Source organism: Aquarana catesbeiana, linkage group LG02 (genome assembly GCF_042186555.1).
Source record: "Aquarana catesbeiana isolate 2022-GZ linkage group LG02, ASM4218655v1, whole genome shotgun sequence".
NCBI classification, from domain to species: domain Eukaryota; kingdom Metazoa; phylum Chordata; class Amphibia; order Anura; family Ranidae; genus Aquarana; species Aquarana catesbeiana.
In genome coordinates, this window is record NC_133325.1 from 405,475,958 (window position 1) to 405,494,319 (window position 18,362).

General features: G+C 45.8%; 1 protein-coding gene across 7 annotated transcripts in view; it reads right to left on the reverse strand.

The window, feature by feature from the left end:
• Positions 1-5,765, reverse strand: part of ZBTB8A (zinc finger and BTB domain containing 8A) — a 34,627-nt gene extending 28,862 nt beyond the window's left edge. For 2 of the 7 annotated variants that reach the window (XM_073615360.1, XM_073615356.1), the window contains exons 1-2: positions 5,619-5,762; positions 1,411-1,505 (exon numbers count right to left, since the gene is read on the reverse strand). The gene's annotated coding sequence lies outside the window, so the exon portion shown is untranslated. Of the gene's footprint in view, positions 1-1,410; positions 1,506-5,618 lie in introns of all 7 variants that reach the window. The other 5 variants (XM_073615359.1, XM_073615355.1, XM_073615357.1 and 2 more) reach the window with 4 other exon arrangements.
• Positions 5,766-18,362: the final 12,597 nt, after the last annotated feature.

Below are 18,362 nucleotides of genomic sequence, written 5' to 3' on the forward strand. Positions count from 1 at the left end.
CAAACAGGGTTTCAGAATCTCAGGACACAGCTGAAGATCAAGCAGCACCTGTCAGAAATCAGAGCAACCCTTAAATAGGCTGTCAGGTGCCAATTGTGGACAGATGTGTGTTCCTGCGCAAGGAAATCTGCCGATGCCCGTGAATGCGTGCATGCACACGTGTGCGTGCCGGGCGCATCCTGACAGTTCTCTTACAGACCCCCTCTGGAGAGACTCTCCTGGGAGGATGTGCCTTCTCTAGGGGTAAGCTCTTCTGGGTCAGGACCTTGGGCTGATGACTGCCCGGCGGCTTCACGGAAAGATTTGACTGTTGCAAACATTTCCATCTGCATAGATGAAAGGAACTTTTTCATCAAGGTGGAGGCCTCTTTCCCTGCTAATTTATTGATACACTTATAGCAAAAGGGCTTGGAATGGGACTTTGGGAGCTTATCCTTACAGTATCCACATTTCTTTGAGGAGCTATGCTCTGTTGCGGCAGGAGGCTGTTTATCTGGGGCCTCCAGGGTTCTGCTGGGGGATTCTGTAAGACAGGAGATAGAGCATACATGTAATTTTACTGTCTTCACCCTAACTGTGGGCTTGTACTGGGGAGGGGGGAAAGGGTAAGGTGATTGGTGAAGCCCAGCCTGTTCTGGCCGGCCCAGGAATTCTCCGACACCTTAGAAGCCAGGACTTCTTACCCCCCCTTTCCCTTTCCAAGGGGGGGTTCTACTCACCGGGCCCCGACCTGGATCTGCCCGCAGTTGTAGTTGCCATCCCTTCCTCCTGCTCCATGAGGAGGTTGGCTGGATCCTGGGCTGCTGGTACTGCTTGTGGGGCTAGTACAGCAAGCCGACCGCTGTCCGCCGCCTTGCTCTGTCTCTCCATGCCGCTCTCCACACTGTTCTCCTGGCGTTTTCAACACTTCCGGGTTGCGCTGTTCCTCCGGCTCCACCCACTTCCTGTGATGCGGCCGTGTACCAGAGTGAGGCTTGGAGCACAGCACTTCCTTGCAAGAGGAGTCCAGGAAATAAAGAGAGCGGCTGGCGGCGGCGTTTTATGCACATGCAGCGATGGTGCGCACTCCATGCGGCCAGAGCGCTGGTGCACACTCCATGCGGCCAGAGCGCTGGTGCGGCCTTGAGGGCGACCTGTGAGAAAGACAAGCCTGCAGGTTAGTTCAGCCCTCCGCAGCCTCCCTAGAACCTGTCTCAACAGGGGACCATCCAACCCTCCCTGGTCATTTGGTCTTTAAACAAAACAAACATGCTGCTGTGTTCAGGAGAAACACAATCAATACTGGGGATCAAGGGGAAGGGTGGGGACTTATAACAAGCTGTCAATTGATTTTGTTTCCTGTAGGGAGGAGCCCTCATCTCTCAGGTGTGCCATCCTGGAAGGTGATAGGAGAAAACATGTTATACATACCTGCCCTGTGCAATGGTTTTGTACAGAGCAGCCCTGATCCTCTTCTTCTCGGGTCCCCCGCCTGCTCTCAAGCTGTATGGCTGTGTGCATGACGGCTGTGCAAATGGGAGGGAAAGAAAGATCAGACTGCTAGTTACCAATTCTTTCAGAAATTACTAGTTGTCAGACTATTCTGCTTCAGTGTTTATTAAAGTGGAAATTTACCCACAACAACTTGATAAAAAAATAATGTTTAGCAAGAAATATACATTCCACATTAATAATTATGCTACAAAAATAAGCTGTAAATTGCCTCCAGTATTGCTCCTGTTTCTTCTTGCTGGAGGCTGCCATTCTGCTAAAGACCAGAGCCCGAAAACAGCAGTAAAAAAAGTTACATTCCTGGAATGTGAGGATTGCTAACCTTCCCATTTGTTTGTGCCCTTAACCAAACCATCAAATGGCTGGTGTCATAACTGATCACATGTGCAGCACCATGGCAATTCCAGATCAAACAGAAGCAGCTTCCTTGGCTGTAAAGGACAGGAGCGTTTCATTCCGCTTTAAGGCTGTCAGCAGATTGGCCTCTACAAATTCAGCACAGTGCCTAAAAATGGAGAGCAATTGAGCATGTGCAAAACAGGGTGAGACAGTGTATTACTGGATTTGAAAAAGTATAGGCACTTATTTTTAATGTTTTACATCGCTATATCTGAAAATGGGGCCAGTCTGAAGTCATCTAGCAGAACTTAATTTTCTGATTTAACCACTTCTACATGTAAAAATCATAATTTTTTTGCTAGAAAATTACTCAGAACCCCCAAACATTATATATATATATATATATATATATATATAAATTTTTTTTTTTTTTTTTAGCGGACACCATAGGGAATAAAATGGCGGTCATTGCAACTTTTTATCTTGCACGGTATTTGCGCAACAATTTTCCAAACAAGTTTTTTTTTTTTAAATTGTGAACACTCATGGAATGACGGCAAACTTCAGTACTTAAAAATCTCCATAAGCGACGCTTTAAAATTTCTTACAGGTTACATGTTTAGCGTTACAGAGGAGGTCTAGTGCTAGAATTGTTGCTCGCGCTCTAACGCACGCGGTGATACCTCACGTGTGGTTTAAACGGCGTTTACATATGTGGGAGGGACTAACGTGTGCGTTCACTTCTGAGCGCGAGCTACCAGGGGCAGGGGCATTTTAAATTATTTTTTTTTATTCTATTTTTTATTTTACTTTTTTTTTTTTCACTTTCTTTTACAACATTTTTTTTTGTAAACAACCATTGTAATAGGAATCATTTGTGACAGGTCCTGTTTATGGAGAGATGTGGGGTCAATAAGAGTCCACATCTCTCCTCCAGGCTGAAAAGCATGAGATCGGAAAAAAAAAGAAAACACGATCTCATGCTTACCAGCTGCGATCGCAGCTTTGTTTACAACCGCGGCCCGGACGTGATGTCACAACATCGCGCCCGGGCCTCCAATGGTCATAGAGATGACCGGTGACCATCTGGTCACCGGTCATCTCTATGCTCGTCATCCGGAGGCGGCCGATTCTTTCTCCGGGTCCCAGATGGCACGGGAGAGCCTGGAGAAGCACCGGATGCCTCCCCCCCATCCCCCCTCCTCCCGCCGCCTGTGAGAATGATCAAGCGGCAGAACTGCCGCTCTGATCGTTCTTATGGTGCACATAATCACCGGCGGAAATCAAGGATATCTGAATGATGCCCGTAGCTGCAGGCATCATTCAGATATTCCCACTGAAAGTCCAAGACGTTTTATGACATCCTTGAGCGGGAAGTGGTTAAAGTGAATGTAAGCCCTCCTATCATTTTCAGCCAAGAAAGCTGCCATCTTGGCCTCTGTTTAACTGCCATGATGATGCACAGGTGATCAGTTATGACACCAACCATTGGAGAGTTTGACAGTTTGCTGAAAAGAACAAGCAAATGTGACAGTTATATTCCCAGCACATGCCGGAAATGTAACTGTTTTTTGAAACTGTTAAATGGGGTTACTTCCACTTTAGGCTATAACAAGCATACAAGTAATGGATTCAGAACACCTGACCTGTATACCTGCCTACAGACTAAGGTCCCTTGTACATGGTTTTAGAGATGCAGCAAAACATGGGTTAACTTGGCTATAGCGTTACCCGCAATTAAAACATGTTTTGCATGTGTTCCATTATGTTAATTTGCTGCCCAAATGCCATCTCTGGTGTTTGGGTTTCCTCAAAAAGAGCAGTAAATGCTGTAAAGGCTTCAAAACTTTGCACCCAATTTATCAAAAATGTGTCTACAATATTTTAGAAGTGTTGTAATTGAATTCAATGGAGGTCGCAGGTTGCGGCAAAGCCTAGGGAACGTGACATGCCCTATAATTCTTTGCGCGGCTTAAACTAGAGTGATGCTAACGTGCAGATGTATCCTGTCCTGTCTGCCTGCCATTGTTCTAATTACTGCTCCCTCTTAAAGTGGTTGTAAACCTCAGATTTGAAATATGAACAAAGCATATCCCTCTACAATATGTACAATCTCAATCCAGAGCACGAATTGTCATTTCTGCTGCTGTCTTGTTCCTCTTCTACCTGCAGGAGTCACTTCTGACCAGTTTTCCTGACACCAAGAGGGGAAAGGGTGACAGGGGAGAGAACTCCAGCACACAGCCTGTGACTGACAGCCTCAGCTCTATTCCTGTGTGCAGGTAGGATGTGTCCCTTCCCTCCAATCAGGTCTCAGAGCTCTCCTCACTGAGCTATGCAGAGTGTAACTTCAGCTCTCTGGCTCGTTTCCTGGAGGCTCAGACAAGCTTTAAAAAGTCTGCACTTTAGATGGCCCTAGAGAAGAGAAGACTGCAGAAAAACAGGTACAACTTATGTGAGAATATTTGTTTAATCCTTGTATATCGCTTGAGGATAGTCTCTTCAACGGGTATATAGAAGGGTTTACAACCACTAGGCTAGGTTCACACTAGTATGAATTGGATGGCAACAGATTTGGATGTGACTATCTTAGTTACTTGGAGAGCCACAGCTTGGTCTGAATTAAGGATGAGCTCAGGCGTGTTCGCAAACGGCACGTGCAAAGCCCGCCAGGAAGTCGGCACTGCACATCGCTAATCACAAGCAGTGAGACATTGTCCCGATGCACGGATGCAGAGATCGGGAAATGTCTCACTGCCTATGATTAGCGCTGTGCAGTGCCGACTTCCTGGCGGGCTTTGCACGTGCCGTTTGCAAATACGCCTGAGCTCATCCTTAGTCTGAATAACGTATCTGGGTTTCAGGTAGGCTGAAACCCAGACACATGATTCAAAACCCGTACTATCCGGGTGAATCCTGGACAGGTGGCAACCCTAGCTGACATTGTCCACATGTAATCTCTCAAACGGAGATTTTGTGCGGTGTATGACTGTGTGAATGAGCTCTAATTGGTCTGGCTATCTCTGGCCTTAGAGCTTTATGTACCACAGAATATGGAGTTGGTTATGTACTACCTGCAAAGCACTGATGCCTACATCAACATAATAAAAAGTTAAGCTCTGGCAATCAATAGCTCTCCCTGCACACAGGCATCTGTAAAGTAGTGAAGCCAGCAGGTACCCATGACAGCCTAACCACTACCAGCTTCCAAAAAGGTACAGCACCATCGCTGTCACTGCGTGTCAGTCGAAGAATTTCCTGATTGGTCCTGCCAGATGTCTATCAACGCAGCACCTTCCCTACAACATGCGTCCCTATTGGAAGACTTCCTTGCCGGTAAAGGCGGGACTAAGTCGGAAGCGAGCTAGTCGTCCCGCTGCTTGTCACTCAGCGAGAGGCGGGATATTTGGCACCGTGCGCCTGTGATTGGTGGCTAGCACTGTCTATCATCATCCACACCCGCACCGGGAGATTCGGTGCCGCTTCACTTGCCTACTGACGTAAAACAACAGCCGAGGAGAATCTTCCTATCGCAGAGAAGCAGCCTTATGTGACCCGTTACAGCCCCAGCGCTCGGTGACCCGGGAACGAAGAGCCGCCCTATACACCAAGCCATATCCGTTATGTGTCCCCAGCTGGATACTCCCCGCCATCTCCACTATCTGTGTCAGCAGGAGCATGGCGACCCCCGCTTCTCACACCCGATCCCGGGTCACCTCTCGGGCGGTACACCCTTCCTTCCGCTGACAACGTCGTTTCCTGCCCTGGCGGCGCCCGTACACACTCACCGAACACACCGCTTATTTTTTTCGGGTGCTCGCCCGTTTCGGCGCCACTTCTCGCCCGCTTTTGGTTTCTCCGGTGTAGCTTCCGTCACCCGAATGTCCGGACAAAGGCCGGTCACGTGATGACGCCCGAGGGCTGAGACTGTCTTAAAGGGGCCGCGCCTGGGGAGGGGGGCAGGAATTTGGTAGAATATACATGTTCAGTGCGATAGCTCGCTGTGTGTGTATACATGTACATAGGGGGATGTCACCATCATTAGATGTATGTACATAGGGGGATGTCACCATCATTAGATGTATGTACATAGGGGGATGTCACCATCATTAGATGTATGTACATAGGGGGATGTCACCATCATTAGATGTATGTACATAGGGGGATGTCACCATCATTAGATGTATGTACATAGGGGGATGTCACCATCATTAGATGTATGTACATAGGGGGATGTCACCATCATTAGATGTGTATACATGCACATAGGGGGATGTCACCATCATTAGATGTATGTACATAGGGGGATGTCACCATCATTAGATGTATGTACATAGGGGGATGTCACCATCATTAGATGTGTGTACATGTAGATGGGGATCTCACCATCATTATATGTCTATACACTGAGCCCACATCTCACCGTCATTATATGTGTATACATATAGTGTAAAGATAATGTAATGAATCATTTATATCATTACTTGTGTGTACATGGAGAGCGATGGGAGTGTGTCCAACATCCCATCAGTGTACACTAAATTTAGGGCTCATATAGAGGAGGATCAGACCTATATAGCTGAATGGAACGAGAACATCATGACACTCCAGGCCCACCTCTAATCATTAAATGTGTATACACAGCTCCATCATCCGGGGGGTCGTGGCAGACAGACCTGACCACAGACATCCCCCCCCCCTCCTGCCGTGGCTCCAGCCCGTCACCACACACTAACCCTCCAAATAATAAAACTGCTGCACCTCATGTTAGTTCCAAAAATGTTTGGTGGGATATCCAAAGTGATACCAGAGGACACCAGTAGTGGTCCAGGTAGATACGTTTCACACAAAAATGATGTGCTTACTCATGACAATGATATGCCACACTAAACCCCCACCCCCCGTCGCTCAAGCCTGCCACCATACCCACAACGCCCCATCTCTATCCAGCAATGTCCATGAGTCCCTCGGCTGTCCGGGACTCTCCCTCCTGATTGGTTGAGACACAGCAGCGGTGCCATTGGCTCTAGCTGCTGTCAGTTGGCCAATTAGGAGAGAGAGGGGGCGGGGCCGAACTGCACCTCCATGTCTGAATGGACACACGGACCTGCAGCTCATGTGCCCCCCATAGCAAGCTCCTTGCTGTGGGGGCACTTCACAGGAGGGAGGGGCTAGGAACAGCGAAGAGGGACCCCTGAAGAGGAGGATCCAGGCCACTCTGTGCAAATCCACTGCACAGAGGAGGTGAGTATAACATGTTTGTTATTTAAAAAAAAAATAGGACTTTACAATCACTTTAAGGTAAAAAAAACATTTTCTATTTCTCTGCCCCTCTTCCCTGTGTGAAGGAAGGTGAGAATAAATCCAGCGATTTGCACGGCTACATCAATTCTCCCTTCTCTTCCTCTGCACACAGCACTCAAGCAGCAGCAGGAGTCAGTGGCTTTTGCTGCTGTCAGTCAAATGCAATGAGGAGGAAGTGGGGGGCGGGGCCAAGTCCCGCTGTGCAAGTCTATGGAGCGCGCTGGGGGACGTAAAAAAAAAAAAGGATATGGGCTGCACAGAGCAGGTGAGTATAACATATTTGTTTTTTGTTTTTTTTGTTGTTGTTTTTTTTTAAATGTGACCTTAGTAACACTTTAATTTTCTGAATAAAGTTCCACTTTGAATGCATATACATGTACACAGAGATCTATAGGAGAGTGGGTAACATCCCTTCAGTGTACACTATACCTTGGGGGTTGGACAGGGATCATATGGAGAAGGATCAGAACTATAGATGGATGGAACTAGAACATGATTAAACTCGATGCCCACATCTAGCCTTCAATATACTGTATCAATAAATGTGTATACATGGAGATCTATAGGAGAGTGAGTGGTCCTATTAGTGTACACTGAACCTTGGGGGTGGACAAGAATCACATGGAGAAGGATCAGACCTGTATAGGTGGATAGAACTAGAACATCATGATGCTCAAGCCCCCCATCTAACCATTAATTATATAATTAAATGTGCATACATGTACACAGAGCTCTATAGGGAAGTGTGTGATCCTATCAGTGTACCTGGGGGATGGACAGGGATCATATGAAGAAGGATCAGACCTATATAGATGAATGGAACTAGAACATGACACTGTAGGCCCACATCTAACTATTAATATATCATTAAATGTGTATACATGGAGATCTATAGGAGAGCGAGTGATCCCATTAGTGTACACTGAACCTGGGGATGGATAAGGATCATATGGAGAAGGATCAGACATTTATAGATGGATGGAACTAGAACATGATGAATCTCTAGGCCCACATCTAACCATCATTAAATGTTAAAATGCTTACACATGTACATGGTGAGCTAAAGGAGCGTGTGAGTAATCGCATCAGTGTGCAATGAACCTGGGGAGATGAACAGGGATCATATGGGAGAGGATCAGACCCATATAGATGGATGGAACTAGAACACATGATGACACTCCAGGCCCACATCTAACCATCATTATATCATTACTTGTGTATCCATACCAGTCACTTATCCGAGCATGCAGCCCGGCAGGTCAGGAAAGGGATGGGATGAGCAAGCACACCCCCCCCCCTCCTGAACCATACTAGGCCGCATTCCCTCAACATGGGAGGGGTGCTGTGGGGAAGGGGGCTCTGCTCTCCCCCACCTCAAGGCACCTTGTCCCCATGTTGATGGGGACAAGGGCCTTTTCCTCAAAACCCTGGGTTGTGGTAGTGGGGGTTCTGCGGGTGGGGAGCTTATCAAAATCTGGAAGCCCCCTTTGACAAGGCGGTCCCCAAATCCTGCCCCCCTATGTGAATGAGTAGGGGTTACATTGTACCCCTACTCATTTATCAAAAAAGTGTCACATAGAAAAACACAAAAACAGTTTTTGACAATTCCTTTATTAAAAATCCCAAAATAATGTCCCCCAATGTAGATCCATCGTCAATCACACCACCCGCCGGACTCGGGGAGAAAAAAAAAAATCTCCGCACTTGCCGAAGGCTAACAGCTGACTGCCCCCTCCTCCATCTGACAGTTCTTGAATAGGTAAGGGGCAAGGTCACCCCTCCACCCCCTTGTGACGTCACCCACCCCGACCCTTTTTCGAAAACGCAGCGGCTGAAAAACGCATAAATGTGATTGTGTACCATAGGAAACCATGTTAAATGGACGGTAAAAAACATACTAGTCTATGGTGTCTAGCATCGTCTTGCTTGCAGGCAAAGTTATCTCCAGATCGCTCGCCTCCTGTACTGCCATCTTGAATTAAAATCCAGGGCACATCCAGACCTGACAAAAGAGGCCCGGGGGTGCCTGTGCATGCACTGTATTCCCCCACACATGTGCAGGATTAGCTTGGGTTTTTGCCAGTAATAAGGTGGAGCCCCCACAGCATCTGCGCATGTGTGAAGTCTCACAAACTGCTTTTTGGGATACCTGTATAACACATCCTAGGAGGCAGTGTGCATGATACAGACACACCATGGGCACAGCAAAGACCATTTCTGCACACGGGTCTGATTACATCATCCTTGCCTTGGCTTATATGAGATATAGAGTAAAGCTAAAAACAAAGGATTGGGGGGGGGGGGCAGAAAAGAGGGCCTTAAAGCAGAACCCAACAATTACCAAATTACCTACCCCCACCCCTGTTCCATGCCACCATTAGAAAACCGGAGTGTGCACAGGTGCATTCCCAGACTATTCCAGGCATTTGAGAGCTGTACTAGTAATGGTGGAGCCCTCCATATATGTGCATACATTGTCCCAGTGGGGCACCATCCCTGCTATAAACCAACCAAAAAAAAAACTCCACCAGGAGGGTACAAGCAATGTATAAAAAAAATGTATTTACAAATATTAAGAACACATTAAAATGTTACATACTGTAACAGATGCCATATAAACACCTTGGATACATTGTTAGTCTAGTTGAAAAAAGACACAAGTCGATCTAGTTTAACCAATAAAAGGGGGGGGGGGGGATATCTATCAATTGGCGTTTAAACAAATTTGTGTACAAGCCACTTCCACAGGATCTGCGCCACTTGGGGCTATATTTCTCAAGTATCTATAAACATAATTGAATACATACATCAAAAATATACTATACAAAACCAAGGAAAAAAAATTATACAAAAATAAATATGCACATGTGCAACTGGGTGATGGAAACTGTTTACGTGTCTTATATGTGTATATTTGTTTTGAAAATGCTCAAAAACACACGCATTTATAAAATGTCCAGGTGTGAATGCAGCCTTACCAATATGCAAATCTAGGTGTGATTTGTGGAGGCTTTGTTAAATCCTCCTTGAAATCCACAATGCTCAAACTAAGCTGCATACCCCATTGAAGTTTAAGGCAGGCAACCTTGATACTAATTTCTGGGCATTTTCAAGGTAAATAGACAAGATATTGTCAAAAAGGGCATCAGAAGCTGGGTACTGCCATGAAGGGTATTTAACAAAAAAAAAAAAAGTTAAAGTACTGTACAGCAGGGAGAGGGCTATTTTAATGCAATTTCAAGGGTGATGAAAAAACAAAACACCAATCCCTTAAAGCGGAGTTCCACACAAAAATGGAACTTCCGCTTTTCGGAACCCTCCCCCCCTCCGGTGTCACATTTGGCACCTTTCAGGGGGGAGGGGGGTGCAGATACCTGTCTAAGACAGGTATTTGCACCCACTTCCGGCATAGATTCACGCATGCGCAGTAGGGAACCGGAAAGTGAAGCCGCAACGCTTCACTTCCTGATTCCCTCACCTAGGATGGTGGCGGCAGCTGCCGAGAACCGAGCGGGTTCTCGGCGTCCCCTGCCGACATCGCTGGACCCTGGGACAGGTAAGTCGCCATGTATTAAAAGTCAGCAGCTGCAGTATTTGTAGCTGCTGGCTTTTATTATTTTTTTTTTTTTTGGCGGTGTGGGTGAACCCCCGCTTTAAAGAGGAGTTCCAGCCTAGAGGGGAAAAAAAAAAAAAAAGTCAGCAGTTACAAATACTGTAGCTGCTGACTTTTACTATATGAACACTTACCTATCCAGGGAGCCCGCAATGTCAGCACCCCAGCAGATCTTCGGATCGGCTGTCGGGTGTTGCCGCTGCCATCTCCACTGAGGAAAACCGGCAGTGAAGCCTTAATGCTTCACGGTCGGTTCCCTACTGCGCATGCATGAAGTGCGCTGCGCTTTCTTTTTGGCCCGGCGGTGGAGGAAGAAGGAGGGGGGCCAAACTTCCGAGGGATGGTGCCGCGACCCCATCTCCCAGAAGTGGGGACAGGGATCTGTCAAAAACAAATAAGTAAATAAGCGGAAGTTCCTCTTAAAATTACATACTTGGCAAATGCTTTTAAAGTGGTTGCAAACCTTTCCATATACCCAGTGAAGTGACACAGAGATGAAAGAAATTAGCTGCAGTCTTCTCTTCTCTACATATCTTCAAAGTGCAGAATATATAAGGCTTGTCTGAGTATCCAGAAAAAAAAGGGTGCGGAGAGCTGAAATTATACTCTGTAAAGCTCAGTGAGGAGAGAACTGAGAGTTGATTGGACGGTAGAGACAACACACACACCCCCCCTGAGGCTGTCAATCTGCTGGAGGTCCCTCCCCTATCACCTTTTTCTTGGTGTCAGGATTACTTGTCAGAAGTGATTCATGCTGAAAGCAGAGGAAGGAGGCAGCAGACAGAAATGACACTTAGTGCTCTTAATTGAGACAAGCACACACTAGAGGGATCTGCTTTGTTCATATTTCATGTCTGAGGTTTACAACCACTGTAAGTTGGATGTGGTATTGCAGAACAGTATGATTTTTCATGAAGTGTCAGCGAGACCTTATTCTGGCATCACATATTTTGGATGTGTAATTGAATTTTCAACTACATTTAGTTTGGCTTAAATACAGCAGCAGCACCCCCAGTCTGATTCATTTTAATTTGAAAAAAGGCTTTTAGGTAGTTTAAGCTGTGACACCTGATTTTTTTTTTTTTCTATCAAGCAGTAATAGGCCTGAATTGACCAGTGAAAGTGGGAGGCTCATCAGATGAGCCTCCCACTGAAGGAAAGTTTACTCTTAATAAAAATAAAGCCCTCAGCTATGTGCAAATCGGCTAATGGCAAAACAGTATATATTTTTTTATAGTATAGTTTGTGAGCTTTTGTTTTGGAGTACTTCACTGCATTGTCTTAAACATTTAAAAAATGCGTACGCTTGACCATTGTAAGTATACACTACAAATAATTTCTGGAATTCAGCTTTAAGGCCTGGGCATCCCACAATATTGCCAGCTCTTGAGTGACACCTATTGAGCACCATCGCAGAATGACAGTCAGAGACATCCGTCTGAAGCTGATCTTCCATGTGTCTTGACAAGCCTTTAACCTAGGCATCCAGCTCATCCAATGACTGTGAGTACTCCCTATGTGGATAGACATCCTAGACCAGGGGTCTCAAAACTATGGCCCTCCAGTTGTTCAGGAACTGCAATTCCCATCATGCCTAGTCATGTCTGTGAATGTCAGAGTTTTACAATGCATCATGTGACATGTAGTTCCGTAACAGATGGGAGGGCCATAGTTTGGAGATCCCTGTCCTATACTGACAGTCTCCCATGACTTATATAGATTTCTGCACGTGGCTATTAGTCACGAATATCAGCTATGTAATACTCAACACTTAAATTATTGTTATGGGTTAAATAGTGAGCCTGGATGTTACCTGACAATGTGTATGGGCAAACACAATAATTGGGTATTTTCCCAGGTTTTCAATCTGACCCATATAACTTATTATACTACTGTACTGTCTACCTTATTGGTTTGAGTGTTGGTGTGGATGTCACAGTCCCTACCATAACATGCAGATGGCCAGGCATGGTCATGCCCTAAGTGGCTCAAAGAGGTATTGAACCTATGACTGCCTGTTTAATGCTCCTGTTACTTTGCCTCTGAGCCACACCTCATGCTGGCCATACACTATACGAAAAATCGGCCGAAAAATCGTTCGTATGGACACTTCGTTCGTTTTTCGGCAAGTTAGTGGGTACAAATCGATAATCGTTTGTGACGTTTTTGTGGAAAAAAAACGAACGGCATGTTTGGAAAATTTCTGCCGAACGTACGATAAATTGCAAGGTTAATGTGTTTCCCGTCCGAACTGCCTGCACTAGGTATATGTAAAAAAACGAACACAAAATTATTTATTCATGTCCACTGAACAGATTATCGGACATTATATGATGGCACGATCGTTTGCGGTCACGGTCGAACGTTCGTTTTTCGAAAATGGGTTCGGCCGATTTTCTGTATAGTGTATGGCCAGCATTAGTTCCTTTCAGCTTGCTTTCCAGCTTTGCCTAGTTCTTGCAATTAGTACCTGTCACTCCTGGTTCAGCTGAGGCAGTTTATCCAATCAGCTGTGTATAAAACACTGCCCCACTCTGAGGGCTTTGTCAGTTCATTGTCTCCTGTTTTGCCCAGGGTTCCAGGTTTGACTCCGGCGTCTGGCCCTGGCTCTGCTTATTGTTTATTCTGACTTTTGGAATCCCTGACTACGGCTTTACTTCGACTATCCTTTGGCAAATTCTTGTCAAGTCCCCGTGCACAGATTCACAGCCCAGGTAGCTTATCTCTTTGTTACCGTGGGCTGTGTGTATTTGCAAGGGTGAGCGTACATCTCTGCGCCATGGACTCCAACCTAGGTAAGCTCTTACAGGATGAGACCCCAGGGGTGTTTAAATTACAATGTTGTCAATTTTAATTGTTGTCACCAACTTTTGCACATCATTTTTGTATATTGATTGTCAATAAAGATACTTGAGGAAAGTTTGTCCCCTTCATGGAACAATTAGTAGGTTCTTTCCCAATTTCTATTGTCCATCCCACAATATAACCTTATGTTTGACCTGAGGAAATGTTAACAGTTGCCCAGATAGTAATTAGGTTGGACAAATTGAACCATTCCTGTCCTTTCCGCTAATGTCTTGAGATCAGTCAGCCTCGGTTCACACCAGAGGCGGCACGACTTGCAGGTCGCCTCACCGAGGCGACCTGCACACGACTGCCCGGGCGACTTGCAAAACGACTTCTGTATAGAAGTCTATGCAAGTCGCCCCCAAAGTCGTACAGGAACCTTTTTCTAAGTCGGAGCGACTTGCGTTGCTCCCCTTAGAACGGTTCCATTGTACTGAACGGGACGCTACTTGTCAGGCGACCTAGGTCGCCTGACAAGTCGTCCTAGTGTGAACCGAGCCTAAGTAAACATCCTACATACACTGATTGCATCAGTCATCTGCAGGTAACTAGCTGCTGACATGACCTCGATTACATTCTTCCCAGACAGAGGCAGTTTGCCAGAATACACATAATCTAGGATGGCAGTGAAGGTGTTAGCAGAAAATACATCAAAAGTGGCAGTTATGAGTTTGCTGATGTGCTTGCAGCTTTGTGGCAGTAGCATTTTGAAATATCTGCTGCTTGTGATCATCTTTGAAAGTCTGCCATTCTACTGTGATCCGACAGTCACAAAACAAGTCTCTCTTTTTCTGCTTATTCAACTTCTGTACAGTAAACTGTAGTGTCAGGAGCATGTGATCATATCATACAGCTAGGTACACAAAAGATCTGAATACTTTACCACCAATATTTCAAGTGAATAGATACAGACCACAAGGGTAAGCAGGCACAATTTTTTTTTTTTTTTTTACCACACCTTGACACATTTTCTGGTACATCCTAATTTGAAAAGTAAATACAAAACATATCGTAATATGTATGATTCTTTTAAGTGATGAGCAAATCCATCCAGACCACTGAGAGTTTGCTACAAATTTGGCATTTTAAATAAGGTGAAGGCTTGTGATAAAGTAACCTACAGGTTAGAGCCATTTGCACCATGTGTGCGTTTTGTTTTGACATTGGAGAGCCCCACGCGTAATCCCTACCTAGCATCCCTCTGACTCAGGAAACATCTTACTCAACTCCTACAGCCAAACCTATACATTTCACCCTTCATAGAAAACCCCAGAATGCAAGTGCAGGCTGCTATTTTATCTGTTTAGAGGAGAAAACAATCTGGCATTTTCTAAGTGGGCAGTGAATATATAGTGTGTTTGTTACTTGGCAGGGAAGCTGACAGTCTTTTGCAGCTTTTTATATAGATAACAAAACATCACTGGTAACTGCATACAGCCACATCTTCTAATTCTTCTCAATGTGTGGCTTTACACAGCAGCAGCAGGTCCTGGGAAAGTGATTAGAAGGGCTCTGCACACTGCACGGCCCCTTGCACAGCTATGTGCATGAAACCTAAATTTAATTTTCTTGGTAAATAAGCTGACAATCCATGTTAGCACAATGTTAGTAACTACTAACCCATGTATGTTAGACTACCTGGAACATTCATGAAACCAATGAAGTCAACAATCCTTATTTTTATCCTTGCTCCGTGTCAGTGACTGGGAAAGTATTGAAGCCATACGGTCAGCTTCACAACCAGACAACTAGCAGCTTCAGAAGGGAAGTTCGGCAATGGCATCCTCTGTATTTTTCTTAGCGCTGGTCTTGCTTTCACCATGCCCCATAAACCAAACACTAACATTTTTAAATGTTTTTTATCAATACGTCACAGTACAGGGGTCATACATAACTTTGGCAAATACAAGATCATTCAAACACTTCTGAGGATGGGAGGTGTAATGTGAACTTGGGTTCATTGGTGGGTAGACCCCCACATGAAGAGTGGCTGGCCCAAGTACTGCTGTGAACAAAAAAAGGGGGGGGGGGGATACCCGGTTCTCTTAACTCCAGGTCCCCATAAGGCCACTCAATGTTCTGCTAATATTACTGGAAAACTGAGTTTAGTAAGGCTGTATAGGCAGAGGAGTATATGAAATTATGCCAGTAGCACTTTTTTTTATTTTTTTTTTTTAGGGATGTCTCAGGTTGACCTTCTCAGGCGCCTTGGGGTGATTCAGTTCGCATTGTAGCGCTATACAAATCCATCCATTCATTCTCCATTGCAATCAGGCCCTCCATCTTGTTGATTTCCCTAATTTTTGCTAGGTATACAACGATTGAAGGTGCTTGTTGTTTCCAGAAAATTGCAGTGCTTACCAGGAGTGGAACAATAGAGCATCTATAGATCTTACCAGAGATTTTGTGGTGGTTTAGCAAGAAGAGTTCCAGGTGATCGCATAGTTTGTACATTTCTGGATTATGTGGTGGCCTTCCGCACAGAAGCCATGAGGCTTACTACATGTCCAGAAGACATGGAGCATATCCCCAATCGCTTCTCCTCATCTCCAGCATGTCTCTGTACAGTGTGTGAACAATCCTTTGAATCCGACTGGGAGTTTAGTACTATCTTGTCAAGATTTTGACTCCTGACTCGTGGTATCTGGAGCATATGGCTGTTTTATAAGTGAAGAGGAGTATCCTCTCAATCTGTTTACTAGAGAGGGTGATGCACAGTACTTTCTCCCATTTGATGTATGGCAGTTTGAACTCCTCTGCAGAAAAGATGAGTAGACAATATGTCAATAAGACTGCACCCTGTAAAGGAGTCCTATCATCACAGAGTTGTTCAAATGGTGTGAGATGGCAGGTGAAAGGAGACGCTGTTGGTAAGGATGCCAGATAATGTGAACGCTTTAGCTTTATTCCAGAAGGAAAGATTGGAGAGGGCAGGGTTCAAGAATAGGCCTGCCGAGGAAGCCTATCATTTGGCGATACGCATGTAGGGGAGGATTGGAGCGTAATGACGCTCATCTGAGTCTCACCCGGCAAGGTGGTGAGCTGTATTGTACTATATGCATGTTATAATAAATATACCTATGCAGAACACAGTTTGCTTTTTATATGATCCGATGAGAGTTGTGAGCATCAGATACGTAAGATAAGGATTGCAGCCATTGTTTTTGGTGAGACACCAGCCTGCTGCTTCTTTTTTCCATATGGAGCGAGGAGAGGATGAGCTCCATTATTCCATCTACCGTATTTATCGGCGTATAACACGCGCCGGCGTATAACACGCACCCCAAGTTTAGGAGAGAATTTTAAGGAAAAAAACTTTTAGGAGGGAAGTTTAAGGAAAAGAAACTTACATTAAAATGCCCATCAATGCAGCCTCATCAGTGTTCATCTGCAGCCCTTTCAGTGTCATTGCAGCCTTTTCAGTGTCATTGCAGCCTTTTCAGTGTCAGTGCAGCCTTGTCAATGCAGCCTTGTCCCCAGTGCAGCCTTGTCAATGCAGCCTTGTCCCCAGTGCAGCCTTGTCAGTGCAGCCTTGTCCCCAGTGCAGCCTTGTCAGTGCAGCCTTGTCCCCAGTGCAGCCTTATTAATGCAGCCTTGTCCCCAGTGCAGCCTTATCAATGCAGCCTTGTCCCCAGTGCAGCCTTATCAATGCAGCCTTGTCCCCAGTGCAGCCTTATCAATGCAGCCTTGTCCCCAGTGCAGCCTTATCAATGCAGCCTTGTCCCCAGTGCAGCCTTATCAATGCAGCCTTGTCCCCAGTGCAGCCTTATCAATGCAGCCTTGTCCCCAGTGCAGCCTTATCAATGCAGCCTTGTCAGTGCAGCCTTGTCCCCAGTGCAGCCTTGTCAGTGCAGCCTTGTCCCCAGTGCAGCCTTATTAATGCAGCCTTGTCCCCAGTGCAGCCTTATCAATGCAGCCTTGTCCCCAGTGCAGCCTTATCAATGCAGCCTTGTCCCCAGTGCAGCCTTATCAATGCAGCCTTGTCCCCAGTGCAGCCTAGTGTCCATGCCTCCTGCCGCTGCCGCCGCCGCCATACACATAGAAGTAGTTTTAAATATGGCGCCGCGGAGTTCGGAGAGACTCGGCGCCGGCGGAAGTGAACGAACGCCGCCGAGATACACATAGCCGAGGGTTCTCGACTCTTTCCGGCGCCGCTCACAGTCCCGCCCAGTCCCGCCCTATGATGGACATAACACAGGTCCAATGGCGGGACTGGGCGTGACAGTGAGCGGCGCCGGAAAGAGCCGAATACACCCGACTATGTGTATCTCGGCTCTGTGATTTCGGCGGCGCTCGTTCAGCACCGCCGAGTCCTTCCGAAGTCCGCGGCGCCATATTTGAAACTACTCGCTATGTAAATGTCGGCGGCGATCGCTGACATTCACATAGCGATAGCGGGGATCGGCGTATAACACGCACCCACGACTTTCCCCTGATTTTAAGGGGAAAAAAGTGCGTGTTATACGCCGATAAATATGGTAATTAAAGGATAAGGAGTGAAGCTGCCTGGTCTGGATATGAGGAGATATTGGCATTTTTTTTCTTTTACACAGAGGTGAGCAGGCAATTTAACTGATAGAGAGAGGATTGACACATTGTTTGTTTTACTGGTTTCTGAATTATCTACTGCAGAACTATTTACAGAGGAATTTATTCACAGAGACTTTTTAGTGATATTTTATTTATACATTTTTTCACTTGTTTTGTTTTTAATGTTTGTTTTTGCTGGGCTACACTGATTTATATTTTTACAGGGTTCAAGAATAAC